This window comes from Sciurus carolinensis, chromosome 7 (genome assembly GCF_902686445.1).
Source record: "Sciurus carolinensis chromosome 7, mSciCar1.2, whole genome shotgun sequence".
In the NCBI taxonomy this organism is placed as follows: domain Eukaryota; kingdom Metazoa; phylum Chordata; class Mammalia; order Rodentia; family Sciuridae; genus Sciurus; species Sciurus carolinensis.
Genome location: NC_062219.1, coordinates 42,994,407 through 43,013,970, shown reverse-complemented (window position 1 = coordinate 43,013,970; position 19,564 = coordinate 42,994,407). Strand labels below are relative to the sequence as shown.

The window sequence follows — 19,564 nt, the reverse complement described above, 5'->3', positions numbered from 1 at the left end:
TTATCTGACAACTTGTCTAAGAGTAACAATTTTCTCAAAATAATTGATATTTTAAAATGGTGCTTAAATGAGAATTTATCTTCCTGATGAATTGATGAAACAATTTTTTCAATACAAACTTCTCTCACAATTAAGCATAAATTACTACCTGTGCTTACTATGAAATAGAAATATTGTTAATATATAATTGTGATTTAAACAATAAGTTACACGGGTTTGAGGTTTACTTTTTGCCGCAGGTTTAATTCTTAGATCTACTTTAAGCCATTTTCCAAGGGGAAAAAAAAATCAAATCTTTCTTTCTGAATTCAAAGCTAAGGCTTTGAATACAAGAAAAGTGCAATAATCTGCAGCAAATAGAGAATAGGCTGAATTTGAAAGTCTTGCTATTGATCATGTACATTTTTTTTAAATTTCAGAGGATCAATGTATTTCAGAAAAATGCCTCCCTGTGGTAAATAACAAAAATGTAACTCATAACTTTCTTCTAAATATCCCTTGAATAACTTGTTTGTAAACATCAACCTAAAGAAGTGTCAATTTCACTCCTAGGATACCTTTTATTTTTTGTATGAAGCTACTGATTTATTTACATTTAAACCCCTACAATTTTCAAATTATTGCACTGACTGTAACATATTTCTAAAACTATTCCTGACCAGGAAACTCATTTTGGGGTGTGTTAAGGAGTGGTGTAACATTTTATTACTTGATAATAACTACATGTTATACAAAACGGTATTGGCAATAAAGTATATCAGAGAAACCAGAAAGTAAATAGATTTGTTGAGCTGAGTACCATGCAGTATCACTTTTCTGACCCTCCCCATCTTTTTCACATTCCAATATAATATTTCAATTTTGCTGGAATTCTCATCATTAAAATTTTAAAATCACTTTACTAGAAATTCCCTCATTCTCTTTCATTATTAAAAGCAAAATAAGAAATAATCAATGATTTTTTAAAAGATTCAAAGATTACAAAAAAAGAATATAGCTCTGGTGGCGGACACCTTCAATCCTGCAGTTCGGAAGGCTGAGACAGGAGGATTGCAAGTTCAAAGTCAGCCTTGGCAACTTAGTGAGAAACCCAAGCAACTTTGCCAGACCCTTTCTCAAAATAAAAAAATAAAAACCACTGGGGATGTGGCTCAGTGATTAAGTACCCTTGGGCTCAATTCCTGGTTCAAATAAACAAAAACAAAAACAGTTCATCTAAATATTCTGATGAAGCTGAATTTAGTATTATTTTTATCAGATTTCGGAAACAAGGACACTATCCAAAACAGATGCTCATTTGCACCTACCACTAACATATAGCTAGTTAATGTATAACAAATCATTATTTTTGACCAGACTGAATTGATCATCAATTTTTCTAAAATTAAAGATACTTCCCATATATCTAAAGGAGGCATGAATTGTAATTTTAGCTACTTTTCTAGTTGCATAGTAAGCATATGCAAATGTTGAAAATAAATACTTAATATTTGTGTATGTAATTTAATAAATACTAAATATTTATGTGTGTGTCTGCATTGATTATCATGCATCCTGATTTTTCTATTTACAACTCCATTTGTTAAAAAAAAAAATAATACAATATTTCACATCCTCTTTCTTGTCCTGCCCACTATGAGTAATTCTCTCTGGCATCTTAAATGCTTGTGTTTCATTGTGAAAATCTGGGCAACCAGTGAGGGAAGAAATAAAAGGAGATTAAACTAGTTTTCTTTATATTAGAAATGACAGGGTGGCTTACAGAAGAAAAGATGGGTCCTAAAGGAAAGGAGGGTAAGAAAATTAAATTGTTTTCCAAATTTTTAGAGAAGCTGTGTTGTTTTTTGCTTGTTCTTTAAGTACATACTATTCTCAGGTTGCCTTCAGAGGGATAGCAATAAGGCCCATCTTTATATGTATTACAATATAGTTTATGGATTATTGCTCCATTATGTTGTAGGTATTCTGTAATATCAGAGAAAATTAGTCCTGTTTTTCAATTTTTTTTTAAGTTTTTTCTGTGGGTCATAACATAATAAACCAGAGTATGATACTATTACATAACATATTCTTTTATACACCATAGTAATCCAGACTATTAGAAAGCAGTTTCTATTTGATTACAAGTAGCAAACAATTTAGGAGTAAATATTTAAAACAAAAGTATATTATCACACAAATTAAAAGAGATTGTGATATCATAAGTGTTCAATAACGCATAACATCTATTGAATGCTTCCTCTATACCAAGATTTTTTCCTAAGCAGCTAACATATATTAATTTGATAGATCCACCATAACTTTATGAGGCACACACACACACACACACACACACACACACACACAAAATAACATGATCAGGGTTGCACGATACCAGCTGGTAACACCAGGGGAACTTGATTTGAAATCAATCTGATTTCTGAGCCTCTACATTTTACTGCCTCTTTAATTAAGGCTTTAGAAACCTATAAATTATAAATCATTGTATTACTAACACTTGCCCAAATGGAGAACAATGGAATATAAAGGTATTTCATACTAACAGAAAAACAATTTTCACAATACTAATTTCAAAACAATCTTTCTAAATAATACAAATAATATGCTCCATGCCAGATATTATTTGTCTGCTACCCCAATCCATATGCTCTCTTTGTTTTCTAACTAGAGCTGCTATTGTTACCAATAATATGACTTATTTGAGAAAAAACAACAAAGTCACATTTTTTTTTGCTTTTATTCATAAGTGAGAAAAAAATGTCAAGGTGTTTCATAATTATGAAGATAAAACTTAACCAATGGACTCTAGAAACACCAGGTAGACAGGTAAGTAGCTAATATAGTTAATACATATATGTTGTAATTTATTTAATGTATACTGTATATATTTAGAAAAATTAATAGATTGTCGAGTCTGGGTTGCTTATGGAGAAAGTTATTTCAGATTTTTTTTCATTATTGCTCTGTGGATATAGCAGGACCAATGAGTGTGAATTCTTAGGATTATAGTATCAGTTGAAATTCATAGAGTAATTCATGTAACAGAAATGTGGAAAAGGTCCCAGCAGGACACTCAAAGGGGCCAGTCTGGACAAACATAGTCAATGATTGTCATGGTGACAATCCTGGTATAATACCCATGGGGTAAACTTTCCTATATCAAAATGCTTGGAAATCAATCTAACAAAAGAGCTGAAAGACCTTTACAATGAAGACTACAGAACACTAAAGAAAAAAAATAAAGAAAATTTTAGAAGACGGAAAGATCACCCATGTTCTTGAATAGGCAGAACTAATATTGTCAAAATGGCCATACTACCAAAAGCACTATACAGATTTAATGCAATTCCAATTACAAACCTCATAGAAACAGAGAAAGAAATAATGAAATCCATTTGGAAAAATAAGAGATTCAGAATAGCCAAAGCAGTCCTTAGGAAGAGTGAAGCAGGAGGCATCACAATACCAGACCTTAAACTATACTACGGAGCAATAGTAACAAAAATTGCATGGTATTGGCACCAAAATAGATACATAGACCAATGGTACAGAACAGAAGACACAGAGATAAGCCCACATAAATACAGTTATCTCATACAATGGAGAAAAGATAGCCTGTTCAACAAATAGTGCTGGGAAAAATGGAAATCCATATGGAGCAAAATGAAATTAAACCATTATCTCTCACCCTGTACAACACTCAACTCAAAATGAATTAAGGACCTAGTAATTAGACCAGAGACCCTGTACCAAATAGGAGAAAAAGTAGGCCCAAATCTTTACCATGTCAGCTTAGAATATCTTAACAAAACTTCCAAAGCCCAAGAAATAAAAGTAAGAATCAACAAATGGGATGGATTCAAACTAAAAAGCTTTTTCTCAGCAAAGGAAATAATAATGTGAAAAGAGAACCTACAGAGTGGGAGAAATTCTTTTCCACACACACTTCAGACACAACACTAATTTCCAAAATTTATAAAAACTTAAAAAACAAAGAAAATACAAAGAATCCAATCAATAAATGGGCTAAGGAACTGGACAGACACTTCACAGAAGAAATACAGGTGATTAACAAATACATGAAAAAATGCTCATCATCTCTAGTGATTAGAGAAGTGCAAATTAAAACCACTCTAAGATTTCATCTTACTCCAATTAGAGTAATGGCTATAATACATGTTGTTGTGGATGTGGGGGAAAAGGCACACTTTTACATTGCTGGTGGAGTTGCAAATTGGTACAGCCACTCTGGAAAGCAGTGTGGAGAATCCTCAGAAAACTTGGGATGGACCCATCCTTTGACCCAGATATCCCATTCCACAGTTTATACCCAAAGGATTTAAAATCATCATACTACAGTGATGCAGCCACATCAATGTTGAAAGCAGCTCAATTCATAATAGCTAGATTGTGGAACCAACCTAGATGCCCTTCAATAGATGAATGGAAAGAGAAATTGGTATATATACACAGTGGAATATTATTGAGCCATAAAGAAGAATAAAATTATGGCATTTGCAGGTGAATGGATGGAGTTAGAAAATATCATACTAAGTGAAATAAGCCAATCCCCAAACAACGAAGGCTAAATGTTTTCTCTGATAAGTGGATGCTGATACATAACAGGGGACAGGGAGTGGTAGGGAAGAATGGAGGAACATTGGATTGTGTAGAGGGAAATGAGGGGGTGAGGGGCGGAGGAAGGAAAGATGGTGGAATGAAACAAATATTACCCTATGTACACGTATGATTACATGAATGGTGTGACTACGTCATGTACAACTAGAGAAATGAAAAGTTGAACCCCATTTGTGTATAATAAATCAAAATGCATTCTGCTGCCATGTATAACTAAATAGGACAAACAATAAGAAAAAAAAAAAAAAGAATTCTCTTGGCAGTGACCTGTGCTGAGGCTTTATCAGGATCACACCTACAGTGCTTGAAATTAAATTGCCGCTTTCGTAGGCAAATGCCTAGAAAACGACTTTATCATGGAATAACAACTTCAGAAGTCACTTCAAAATACGGTACTTAAGGGACTATTTAAAAATGGTAGAGTGCTTGCCTTGCAAGCACAAGGCCCTGAGTTTGATCCCCAGTACCGCAAAAAAATAAATAAATAAATAAAAATAAAAATGGTGAGAGCAAGGGTAACATTCTAAGAGGCTGTTCTCAGAAGGCCCTAGACTGGGTGAATTTCCAAACCACCCTATCGTGCTGTTCCACAGTATTCCTTAGATGTGACATTCAATGTGTGGATGAGTTCATCTACAAAACTATTTGGTTGGCTCTGAAAATATTCTGTGTTTTGTGATTGATGTTTTTACTGCAGAGAGTTGAATGCCCTGTGGAAAATCTTCAGAAAAATCTCATCTGGGAAACTTGGAATATTTACATGTACACCCGCAGTGTATGAATCCTCACCTGGCCGGGTACCAAGCATGGTTGCCCTGCCTGCAAGCCCAACAGCTTGGCTGATGCAGGAAGATCACAAGTTCCTAACACAGCCTCAGCATAGGCCATAAGCAACTTAGGGAGACCCTCTCTTAAAATTAATAATTAAAAATTAAAAAACGAAGGGAGCTGGGGATATAGTTCAGCAGTAAAACCCCTTGGGTTTGATCCCCAGTACCAAAAATAAATATATAAGAATAAACCCTCAGCTCTCAACGCCCAGATATTAGCCAGACATCAGCCTTATTTTTTTCTATTTCTAAAAAAAATAAATGAGGTAAGGCCCATAATTTCTTCTCTGAGGAAAGTAATAAAAGGAACTGTAACACTTCTCTCTGACATTAACTGAGTCCTGCTGGTGTAGGCTCTGTTGCAGGGGATGAGCAAACTCCCACCTCCAGAACTCCAGACCACTTGGAAAATGAATCTCACCTTCAAGCAGAGGGCAGGTACAGTGCAAGTAATATCTGGATATTGATTGTCCCTGTTTCTAAAATACAGTAAACACAATGAAACTCTTTTGGCTGTTTTCTATGACTTGAGAACTTATTATTTTTCCCTTTGTGATACAACAGTTTCAACAAGCAGACCAACTCAAAATGAGAAAGTACCTTTAATTTTGCAAGTCCTAGAACAATCCAAATTACATCCAATTTTTGACTAAAAGTCTCCACACTCGACTTCACATAAGCCTGCAAGTGCAGATGTAAAATAATATGGTGATTGTTCTAAAAGTTAACAAATGGGCCAGACGCGGTGGCACACACTTGTAATCCCAGTGACTCTGGAGACTGAGGCAGGAGGACCATAAGTTGAAGGCTTGCCTCAGCAACATAGCAAGGCCCTAAGAAACTAAGTGAGGCCCTGTCTCAAAATAAAAAATAAAAAGGACAGGGGATGAGACTCAGTGATACAGTGCCCTGGGGTTCAATCCACAGTTCCTCCCTACAAAAAAGTTAACAAGTTAGAGAACAAATGCAGAGTGTTCGGGGAAAATGTACCAACCTACATACTTCGGAAGTACAAAGGGTCTGTATAAGTAAAGGCAAAAGAAACCCCACAAAAGCATAGCGGTCTAGTTGATTTAAACAATTTCTCCACAGCAGTTTAGCTTCCCAATTCTAACACTACTAGTCATTTATGTTGGAAGTGCAAAATTTATTTATTTATTTATTTTTTCTGAATTAACATTTTATGTAACTCATTAAACCAAAAATATAATTTTACCAATATAAAAATGGGTAAAGTTTATATTCTTTTCTTGTATGTCATCAAAATCTGGTATGGATTTGGTACTGACAACATATCTCAATTGGGATTAATCACATTTCAAGGACTAATGCATCTCAAGTGTAATGAAAGACACTGTCTTGCACCTTTCCATTGTCTACATCTACTTGTAGGCAGTATGTTGTGAGTGGTCTGCCACTTGCCAAACTCTATCTTATTCTTATAGATTAGTTCAAGATATGCCACTAGCAGAATTCACTCATCAAATATTGAATTGTGAGCCTAGTACTATATCTGGTACTAGAAGAATGGCAACAAAAATGGCTGACATGGAAGAGTCAACTGAACCATTTGAGTATTTGCAGATACTAACACAGGTAACAGGCGTGATCAAGTTTTTGTTTTATAGCATCTGACACAATTAGTAATGTTCTTATTTCCTTACTAATACTGTATATGTGCATTTGTTTCTCTCACAATACTCCATGAGGGGAGGAGGTACATCTCTCTACCTTGTTTGCCATTATAGCCCTGGTAAATACATGCATACTCACATACTGATTATCGGCCTCAACCAGTTTCTCGTTTCATTACTGTGTTTTCCATGAAGTCACAAAACATTCCATTTTTTTCTTAGTAAATCTTTTTAAAACAAATTCTTATAGCTTATTCCAATGAATAAAAAGTAATTTAGAAATTTCTCACTGGTCAGTGTTCTATTCATCCTATCTTCATCTACTTTCTTCCTCCAACACAAATGAGGCACAAATGAACAAGTACAAGGTAAATACATCAATTTTCAGAATTAAAATGCACATACACCTCGAAGGAAAATGTAGTAAATACTGACTGTTATTCACCAGTCAACAGTGGCATGGTACTCAAGGGGTTTAGAAATTTCAGAACCTCCTTTGGCAATTCATTTTTTTAAGTTAAACAATAGAAACACTGTATAGCTATGATTAACAAAAATAAAATAAGCAAAATAAAACAGCATAAAATGACTAATGGTGAAACCTATTCCAGAGGGAGGAAAAAATCCCAAACTTTCCTTAATGATAGCAATAATACTGTATTATAAAGTACTTTTGCTAATCTTCAGAGTGCAAAGAAAATCTTATGTGAAAAACAATGTCTGGAAGAATTCAAGAGTCGAAAATGAGAGCGGCTCTTAACATTTTATTCTGTCTACAATAAAATAAAATGGCACTTTAATAATATGGGTCCTATCCAAATTAGCCAGTTTATTTTAGCAAAAAACCCCTGTAACTCTTCACCAAGTGTTCCCCGTTTTATAAACTGCTGGTATCCATAGCCTTTTTATTTTACAGTACTGGGGATAAAACCCAGCGGTACTATACCACTGAGCTACATCCCCAGCTCTTTTTGAGAAAAGGTCTCACTAAGTTGCCCAGATTGGCCTCTCGGCCTCCTGAGTAGTTGGGTTTACAAGTTTGTGCCACTACTCCCAGCACAACATATATAAATCTTTTATCAATCAAATCATATTTAAAATACACTAAAGACAATTACTTTTTCATTTCTTCTTAGGTGAACATTCCAGAACGGGTGTAAGTTCAGCCTCTTCACTGTGTTTTCTTTTTTTTCTTTTCTTTTTATGGTCACTTTGGTAACCACTGGAGTCACTGCATTGAAAAACAGGATCCTGATCTTCCTGGTGCTTCTTCTTCTTCTTTTTCTTTGGCTCTTCCTCACAAAGGCCATTCATATTATTACTAACCTGTAGCTCTTCCTCTTCCTTTGAAGTGATGTCTGCAAATTCTGCCAGCTCTGTGGTACCATTATTTACTTCACAAATTTCTGGATCTTTCTTCTTTTTCATCTTTGGAATTTTTTCAACAGATTCCTCAGTGAGAGTTTCTGTTACTTCTTCAGAAACATCAGGGCACTTGGACTGCAAACAAGCAATATTTATTTTTCCTCGAATGCAGAATACTCTAGCAGCATCTGAGTCTAAACGAAATACTTCAAATTCTAATTCATCGCCCACGTTTATCTCCAGGGTTTGCCACTGCTCAGCTGACATATGCTCCGGTTTAGGGATAGAGGCATTAAAACACCCATGTACTAAACAGCCAATGTGGCTAGAAGACACTTTATTAACTGTACCCATAAGCTTTTGTCCAGATTCAGGGCTAAAAATAACAAAATCAGCCTCAAAAAAAAAAAAAAAAAAAATACTTGGGAATCAATCTAACCAAAGAGGTAAAAGATCTCTACAATGAAAACTACAAAACATTGAAGAAAGAAATTAAGAAAGACCTTAGAAGATGGAAAGATCTCCCATGTTCTTGGATAGGAAGAATTAATATTGTCAAAATGGCCATACTACCAAAAGTGCTATACAGATTCAATGCAATTCCAATTAAAATCCCAATGACATACCTTACAGAAATAGAACAAGCAATCATGAAATTCATCTGGAAGAATAAGAAACCCAGAATAGCTAAAGCAATCCTTAGCTGGAAGAATGAAACAGGGGGTATCACAATACCAGAACTTCAACTATACTACAAAGCAATAGTAACAAAAACAGCATGGTATTGGCACCAAAATAGACAGGTGGATCAATGGTACAGAATAGAGGACATGGACACAAACCCAAATAAATACAATTTTCTCATACTAGACAAAGGGGCCAAAAATATGCAATGGAGAAAAGATAGCCTCTTCAACAAATGGTACTGCGAAAACTGGAAATCCATGTGCAACAGAATGAAACTAAACACCTATCTCTCACCCTACACAAAAATCAACTCACAATGGATCAAGGACCTTGAAATTAGACCAGAGACCCTGCATCTTATAGAAGAAAAAGTAGGTCCAGATCTTCACCTTGTTGGCTTAGGATCAGACTTCCTTAACAGGACTCCCATTGCACAAGAAATAAAAGCAAGAATCAACAACTTGGAAAGATTCAAACTAAATAACTTTCTCTCAGCAAAGGAAACTATCAGCAATGCGAAGAGAGAGCCTACAGACTGGGAGAATATCTTTGCCACTCATTCTTCAGATAGAGCACTAATCTCCAGAATCTATAAAGAACTCAAAAAACTCTACACCAAGAATACAAATAATCCAATCAACAAATGGGCTAAGGATATGAACAGACACTTCACAGAAGAAGATCTACAAGTAATCAATAGATATATGAAAAAATGTTCAACATCTCTAGTAATAAGAGAAATGCAAATCAAAACTACCCTAAGATTCCATCTCACCCCAATTAGAATAGCGATTATCAAGAACACAAGCAACAATAGGTGTTGGCGAGGATGTGGGGAAAAAGGTACACTCATACATTGCTGGTGGGGTTGCAAATTAGTGCAGCCACTCTGGAAAGCAGTATGGAGATTCCTCAGAAAGCTTGGAATGGAACCACCATTTGACCCAGCTATCCCACTCCTTGGCCTATACCCAAAGGACTTAAAATCAGCATACTACAGAGATACAGCCACATCAATGTTTATTGCTGCTCAATTCACCATAGCCAGATTGTGGAACCAACCTAGATGTCCTTCAATTGATGAATGGATAAAGAAACTGTGGCATATATATACAATGGAATATTACTCTGCCATGAAGAATGATAAAATTATGGCATTTGCAGGCAAATGGATGAAATTGGAGAATATCATGCTAAGTGAGATAAGCCAATCTCAAAAATCCAAAAGATGAATGATCTCACTGATAAGTGGATGATGACACATAATGGGGGGTGGAAGGGGGGCAAGAATGGAGGAAGGAGGGACTATATAGAGGGAAAAGAGAGGTGGAAGGGGTGGGGGGGAAAGAAAAAAATAACGGAATGAATCAAACATCATTACTCTATGTAAATGTATGAATATGCAAATGGTAGGCTGTTACTCCATGTACAAACAGAAACAACATGTATCCCATTTGTTTACAATAAAAATAAATTTTAAAAAAAGATGAATGTGTCCTTGATCATCATATACCTCCCAGTTCACCCACAACTTTAATGTTATCATATGCAATTGGGACACCTAAAAGACGCAGGAGTTCAGCATCTAGTTGCTCTCGGATACCGGTGCGTTTCCTGTTGAGGTAGAGGGGCGACAGAGCAATGTGCGGTCTATGCGACCCGGCCACCAGGCACCAGAGCACAAGCAGCAGCATAAGTGGGCAGCTCCAGGCAAGGCAGGACCGACTGTTCCTACCACTGGCCCCTCGGAGGCCGCCTTCAGCCGCGGAGACTCCTGAAGCGCAAAATTTATTAAGTGGATGAACAGACAGAGGAAGGTAGGTGTCTCACAGTTGCAATTGGGGTTACAGATGAACAAGCAGAAGAGGCTGGAATTGATTCAGGCGGCAATGCGCTCAAGTTGGAGACATCGGTAAGAACTCATGTTTGGCTTAATATATGAGGTTTACATATAGAAATAGTTATGTACTTGTGTGTGTGTGTATACATGAATTAGTATACATACATGTATTTCCTTGTTCTATCAGCTGAGGTGGCACAGAAAAGCAAAGACATCTCAAAAGCAAAGAACACTGGGAAGAATCCAGATCAGGTTCCTAAGATCATTATCCATTCTCCAATAAAAGGAACAAGGGGGCTGGGCTATAACTGGATGGTAGAGCACTTGTCTATCATGTGCAAGGGCCTAGATTTGATGCCCAGCACCAAAAATGAAAAGTTAAGGTTATTTTTTAAGGACCTAAAAAAAATACATAAAAGGAACAAGAGATCCTTGGATAAATGACTTATTCTGGGACTGGGGGAGGCAAAATACAACATGAGATCATCTTGTAACGCTAGAAAATAAGGAAGTGCTAAAATAAAACCCCCAAATGATAGAGGTACGTCAAAGAGATATGGAACCAGATTAAAACACTCCCATTAGCCAAAATTAGCATAATGTTAGCAACAAAATGAAGCAGTATTTGAATTATTACCCAATATAAAATAAACATCCATGAATCCATGCTGACATTAAAATAGAATAAGTAAATGGGTGAGAAGAGGTCAATTTCTCTTAGAGAAGGATTCAAAATAATTTATGTGGATACTCTCCCCTCAAGGAGGCACAGCATAACTTACTCCTTAAGTATACATTTGCAAATTCCATAATATAATTTTTGGAAATAAAATTTTGTTTTATTTTATGGTATGGAAAAAGAAAAAGAAAAGAGTGACTTTACAGCTGAGAAACCTGACAAACACGACCTAAGGCGATCAAGGTCAACACCAATAGTGTAAGTCATGTATCAGACACTCTATGAAGACAGACCTTTGCCTCCCAAACCCACAGCCACATTCCAATAAGAAAATATCAAAAAATGATAAAGGGGGGATATTGTGCAAAACACCTGGCCAGTATTCTTAAAACCTGACAGGTTCATCAAAAACAAGTCTGAAAAACTTGCAGCCCAGACAAACTCAATGAAATGTGATAACCATATTTAACGTTAATGAAATGTGATAACCATATTTAACGTTTTATGCTGGGTGGGATCCTGAAAGAGTAGAACAACATTTGGTAAAAGCTAAGGAGAGTTCACTAACTAGAACAAATAAAAAATAATTTGCACAAAAAGAAAAAAAAAAAGCTAAAGAAACCTTGATAAAGACTTCACGTATTTGTACAGATTTGTGTTAATAACATATAAATATTGATCCATGAATTGTAACAAATTTATCATACTATTATAAGATGTGAGTAATAAGAGAAACTAGGTATGGCATATGTGGTAATTCTCTGTACTGTATTCACAAGTTTCTATAAATATAAAATTCTTGTAAAACTAGTTTATTAGGAAAAATGCACATCTCACTGCGTGTACTTCATTGAATTTATAGTCTTTTGGAAAGTGCTAGCAGCCTTTCCCAATTGAGTTTATTTTTAAGTTATTTACCAAATTAGTGGTATAAAATTTAAGTATATTAATTATAAAAGAATGAAATACTCATTATGACTGATGAAATAATACAGAGATATGTGAAGATATGGTTAACCATCCTCCTCCTCCTCTGACTATTATTAACAGTTGAGTCTGTATCCTTTATACTATACCCATGCTCATAAAAACATACATAGAGCCAGGCATGGTGGTCCATGCCTGTAAATCCAGCGACTTGGGAGGCCAGTCTCAACAACCTAGACCCTTAGCAAATTAGCAAGACCCTCTCTCAAAATTAAAAAAAAATAAAAATAACTAGGGATGTACCAGAGTGGTAAAATGCCCCCTGGTTCAATCATCAATTAAAAAAAAAAAAAAAAAGGAACTATACATATATTTTTTAAAGGATCACATATATACTTTATTCTGGAATTTCAGATCTTTAATTTGTCCCATGAGAGCAACTTTACCTGCTTAGAAGTATAACTTCTTTTAATAATTTCTATGTAATCTATAATTCATTATTTGAGTTCCTTTTTTATTATACTGATATTTTGGAGAATTTGTATTTATTCAAAAGTAGTTATGATTTTGATAATTAGAAAATGTAGTCTATAAAAATCTCCTTTTAAAAATTTCATGAAGCATATGATTAGTTTTTATAACTGTTCCATGTGTATAAGAATAGAATGTGTAATCCCTGTTGAGTAAAAGGATCTATGTCTAAATCTATTAGAGTGAGCTTCTTTCATTATTTAAATCCTTTCTTGTATAGTTAATCTATGTCCATCTTGTTCTATAAAATATTAATTTTTAAAATTATATTCTGATTATTTCTGTTTTTGCTTTGTATATTTTCTTGAAAATTATATTTAGTGTGCACATTGTTGTTCATATTATGATCACAGTTTAAATAGTTTGGTGTAGAATTTTCTCTTGGTCTTTTTTTCTTTTTTAAAATTTTTTATTTGTTCTTTTAGTTATACAAGACAGTAGAATGTATTTTGACCTATTATATATACATGGAGTATAACTTCTCATTCTTTTGGTTGTACATGATGTGCAGTTACACTGGTCTTATATTCATATATGAATCTAGGAAAGTGATGTCCCATTCATTCTACTCTCTTTCCTATTCCCATTCTGCTCCCTCCTCTTCATTCCCCTTTGTCTAATCCACAGTACTTCTATTCTTCCCTTCCCTGTATTGTGTTGATCTTGTTTTAATTTGGCTTGCTTTTAATTTCTCATTTCCCTGGTAAAATTTTGCCTGGTCCTTCCACTTTCCCCCTCTACTTTGTTTGAAATATGTTAGACTAGATGTATTTTTTCCCCCAAGATGACAATTCCCTGTCATTTCATTGTGAGATTTGTTAGTTCACATACTTTCAACTAATAGTTATTTTATGTTTTGCCTTCTTTCATGTTGACTTCTTTTTTCTTTTCTTTTTCTTTTGTCCTAAATTTCTTTTATCAGAAATAAAATGTTATTTTCTGCTTACTTGTTAGTTCTCTGCTTATTCCTTTCTAATTTTATTTCTGGGGAATTCTAATTTGTGTTTTGTTCTAACTCCTGAAACTGCCCTCAAAGTCTCCTCTTCTCCTCATAATGCCCATCTCCTTTGCTTGGTTTTGCTTCTGTTATAGGTTGTTCTTTTTCACTTTATCTCCCAAACTGCTAATAGAGTCCTGAGCAAGGACCACCCTGTTTCCCAATTAGTCTAATGAGATTTATTTTTGAATATTATGTTTCATGACTGCAATAAGTCTTCTTGTGCATGTGTGTGCTATAATTTTTTCCCAGGAAGCCCTCATTACTTCTTTTTTAAAGATTGATTCTGCCTGTCCTGTCACCAGTGGTTCAATGAGACCCATCAGGCTTCAGCTTGGTTTTCGCCTTTCCAGTTACCAACCAGCTGAGGCAATCAGCCCTTTTCCTTCACTTGTTCACAGTTGATCTCTCTCAATTGCTCAGTCAGCCTGTGAGGCTCCTTCAAATAGGGACACACCAGCAAGTCATACCTGATAGAAGCAGTTGATTTGTTTGTTCATTTTTTTAATGTGCCAGTCTTTGATTCTTATATTACCTCTCTGCAGAGGCAAAAGAAAAGGGCATCTTTGCTCTCTGGTCTCACCAGATGCAAATAACAACCCTCTTCCAACCATAGGGACGGCATTTTCAAGAAAAATTTCAAGATCACTGGGTTTGACGTATCTCCTTCTAGGTGCATGGGCCACTGGAAAGCACAGTCCTTCTTTAGGGAATTCACAGACTTAGTTTGATATGAATGCTGAACTTCAATGCCAGGCCTTGTGAAAACACACGCTCTCCTTCCTGAGGCTCCCCAAGCTTTACCTATTGGAGAAGAGTGAATTCTTCTGAGTACCCTTGCTATGGACAATCTTGTTCCTCCAAGGGTACAGGTGTGACTGAGAAAGGACCTACAGGACAACCAAGGTTTCTGTTAAGAACCCTATCAAACCCTCCAGCAGCACTCCTCACTGAGGTAATTTTCCTCGGACCGTGGGTCAGTCTAATCTTCTCATGTCCTACATGTGTCTGCCGGGATGTTTCTTTCCCCACTTCCCTCACTTTCCTCAGGTCTCTGAACAAAAGTGACATCCCTGTGACTGGAGGTGTAGCTCAGTGGTAGAGAACATGCTCAAAGCTCAGGTTCAATGTCCATCTCTTCTCCAACCTGCAGATCTGGCTGTTTTGTTATTTTGTAGACAAAAGTCTAAGTGAGAGATATCCAGGATATGTGCTCCAGGCCCTTTCTGTTTGAATATTCCCACCCTGGGCCATGTGAATATTTTAAAAAACCAATCACTTTTATTTCCACAGGAATAAAAGAAGTTTGTGTGAACTCCAAGGCAAAGATGGCATATAAGCAGATGCATCGATTTCTGTTCTGCTCTTTAAAGACCACATTAAAATGACAACAAATGATTTTACAGACCTAAACTAACAAAAATAATAGATATGGAGACAGCTCTAAATTTTTCTAAGCTAATGGGTTGGTGATGTAGTTGGGGATGTAAAGTACTTGCCTAGTATGTATAAAGATCTGGATTCAATCCCCAACTCTGAAAAAAAAAAAAAAAAAAGAAAAAGAAAAAAGATAAAATTTTTCACAAACTAGAAAACAAATAGATTAGCAGGAACTTAGTAAAACAAAGAAAACTTATTTTTAAATTAGCAGAAGAGGGAGATAAGGGCTAACCTAGTCTAAGTCACAGAAACTGGATATACTGGGTATCTCTAAAAACAGGTATGATCCAAGATACAACTCAGAAAACAACAACAACAAAAACAAAAACAAACAAACAAAAACAAACAAACAAACAAACAAACAAAAACCAGAGGAATCCAAACTGGGAAACTTGTATTAGGGGAGGTACTAGTGTTAAGCACCTCTGGGTTCAATCCCTGCTACAAAACAAAACTAAAAATTCCACAGTTAAATATGATAATGGAAAGTGCAGGTTGTCAGGTAGATCCCAGCTTGTCTCTCCTGCTCCTCATTTCCATGTCTAGCTCTTCTTCCAACCCATAGGCCCTAACAACTTTCCCAGACCCTATCATCAGACACCTGCTGACAAACCTATAGTAGACAGCACAGAGGTAACAGTTTTCTACAGTCCTCTCCTTGAGGTCCTGTGACTAGTCCCACTCTGATGTGGCTGGACATGATAAGCTTCTTAAATCTCCCTAGAAACCCCGATTTGTCTACCTACTAGTGACTTTACTATTAACATTTTCTCTTTTCTCAGTTCTTCATTTCCCAAGTACCACCCATAGTTATTTAGTTCTAATTCTTCTGACAAATCTCTCAACATGTATAGAAGTTCTTCTGGACATAGTGACACATACCTGTAATAGGAGACTCAGCAGGATGAGGTAGGAGGATTGCAAGTTCAAGGTCAACCTGAGCAATGTAGTGAGAAACTGTCTCAAAAGAAAAGAAAAGATAAAAGAATAGCAAAAAAGAGAATGAGAATTTTTAAAAATATAGAGAGTATCTGCTTCCCTAATGTAACGTGGACAAATAAAGTCCCCAATCCCCATTCACGTGCTTAGAGTTTCCATCCAGTGTTTTCATCTTCTTAATCAGGCACCTGAAGAAAGCCTCTGTATTTTCAAATTAGAACTATTGTTACACGTGTGCAGTTTATTCAAGACTGTCATGTACATAGTGGACAAAATTGAGTTCTTACTTGAAATATCTTGTCTGTCTAGATGTTTAGAAGTGTCCAAAATATGTTAAATGTAGAGATGGTAAAATAACACTTTGTAAATATCTTTTTGCCTAAATTCATATGAAATATTGTCTTTTGGGAATAGAACTGTTAAACCACCTCTGTAAGCAATATAGTACTGTCTGTCCTTGTTAGGTGACATGGTGGAGATGGGAGGGAAGCAATTGCAAAAAGTAACATGTTAGTGTGTACATACTGGGACATTTTCAGACATCAGTTTTCTATATGCTTTGTGCATTTTGTTTTGCTGTGTTTATATTGGACAACTGAGTTCCAATTTTGCAACAACTAGTCTCTACATGTTAAAAAGGTTGCCAGTATATGACCAAGTAGTTAGTAAAATTAGTACATTTTATACATTTTATGTTGAAATTCATAGGAAAACTTGTCCTCTGTAAATGACTTTTGGATATGAAGTTGTTCAACCACCTCTATGTGTTACACATGCCTGCACTTGTCCACTGAATTGAAAGTAGAGAGAAGTGAGGAGGGAAAGTCCAAGAACAAAATGGTCATATTAGAAGATACCTCAGACTATAACCATTGCTCTGGGTGCAATTTATTTACCAGTGCTGTGTGCATAGTTGACAGGTTCTCATGTGGAATATCTAGTTCGTCTATATATTTAGAAGTGTTTGACATATTTAAAAGTAGAAGTAGTAGAATAAAACTTTTTGTAAATAGCTTTTAAAAACTGATGGGAAATACTGTGTTTGGAATTGTTAAACCGCCTCTGAACAGGACAAAACAAAACACTGTAATAGGAAGAACCCCAAAACAAATCAACAAAAATTTCTCAGCTTATGACAAATGGGGTGGGGGAGCTGATTTCCCCAAATACTATCATAAATCTCCTTTAAGAAAAAAAGAGACAATACTGCAGACAATATAAAAGCAAAAAAGAAGCCAATCTATTATGAACAAAATCCAACAATAAAAAGAGTTCCTGGAAATTAGAAAGCTAATAGTAATTGAGAAACCCATCTGAAGAACTGGATATAATACTGAAGCCATTTCCAAGAAATATAAATCACTCACTCACTCACTCAATCAATCAATCAATAAGAAAGGGGAGAAAAAGAATTTAAAAAGTAGACTGGTCCAGAGATTTTGATTTCTATAGAAATAGATGCTTGAGAAAAATATTAAAGAGAAAAAAATCAACAATGAAATACATCAAGTCCCACAAACTAAAGGGTTCCTGGATTAACAAGACTCATTCAACTGGGTGCAGTGGTGTACACCTGTAATCCAGCAGCTCAGGAGGCTGAGGCAAGAGGATTACAAGTTCACAGTCAGCCTCAGCAACTTAGTGAGGCCCTGTCTCTAAGTAAAATATTTTAGAAAGGGCTAGAGATGTGACTCAGTGTTAAAGACTCCTGGGTTCAATCCCTGGTACAAAAAAAAAAAAAAATTACATTAAGGTACAACATTTTAAATTCCACAACATAGGGGGAGAAAGGGGGTGGTATTCTACTCTATTTGGAGAATAAAAACTGGTGGCACACAAAAGCTAAGAGTCAATTTAGACTCCTAAATTTTAGTACTGGAGCAAGGTCTTCAAACTCTGAAGAAAAAGTCTTTCCTGAAAACACTTCTGTATATTTCAAGAGAGAAAGTAGTCTTTTATGCCTGGTCAAGTAAGAAACGAACTCTCATTCACTCTTTCAGGAGCTACTAAAGGAGATGGTCAACCTGAGAGAAGAATTAGACCAAGGAGGAGAATACAAAGAATAGGACAAGAGAGGAGGTGAGGGAGAATTTGAAGGTGACAAAGGATTCCCCCTCTGCCTGGTACACATAGGTGCCCATGGTGAGCACAGAGTTCTAAAAATAATGGAATCTGGGCTGAGGTTGTGGCTCAGTGGTAGAGCACTTGCCTTGCACAGCACATGTGAAGAAGTGTTGGGTTTGATACTCAGCACCACATAAAAATAAATAAAATAAACATATAAAAAATGGAAATTAATTAATTAATTTAAAAAATAAAAATTTTGGAATCATTTTGTTTGTTGATAAATCCACAATGCTGGGTCGGTTGCTGTTGCAGAGAGAGCTGGCGGGTGAGTCAGGCTGCCTGCATGGGGGGCAGGCAGACAACCCGCCCAGCCACCAGGCCAAAGACAGACACCATCACTGAGCGACCCCGCCCGACCGCCACACCTAGGAGGTCTGTCGCCATCTTGGAGCAAGCCAGCAGACCAGTCAGCCTGCCTGCATCGCGGAGCTAGCCACAGGCTTCTGTATAGGCTGGTACAGGCATTTTGAATTATTCCTGAGGGCATGGCCATCATCATTGGAAGGGCAGCTCCCTTCCTGAGACACCTACAGGAGACTGGAGGACCTTTCACAAGACCCAGGAGTCAAGAAGAGGAGGGATTGAGAGACTCGGGACCAACTCAGAGCCACCAGTGAGTCTCTCCCTCTGGGCGGGCTCCCCAGATGGGAGCAGTAGTCCTGAAATGCAGGGAACATCGTGGAGTAGAGTGGCCCAGTGAGACTCCCCTGCTGGAGCCGAGAACCCAGCCAACCGGGAGCATTGCAGAGGAGGGCCACACAGCGAGAGGCTTCAATGCGGAGTGAGGGTCGAGGCCCAGGCGGTAGCTCTGGTCCCCAGGGAACATAGCAGAGGAGGGCTGCTCAGCAAGGGAATCCCTCGCAGGAACAGGCTTCCCAACCCAGGCAGTAGGTCAGGACCCCTGGGAACACCACAGAGGAGGGCTTCCCA

General features: G+C 36.5%; 1 protein-coding gene and 1 pseudogene across 1 annotated transcript in view; both read right to left on the bottom strand.

Moving 5' to 3' along the window:
- The window catches only part of Tbc1d32 (TBC1 domain family member 32), a 301,835-nt gene that overhangs the window by 242,489 nt on the left and 39,782 nt on the right, over positions 1–19,564 (bottom strand). The gene's annotated exons all lie outside the window — the stretch shown is intronic.
- On the bottom strand, positions 8,225–19,018 carry LOC124989198 (DNA-directed RNA polymerase I subunit RPA43-like; annotated as a pseudogene).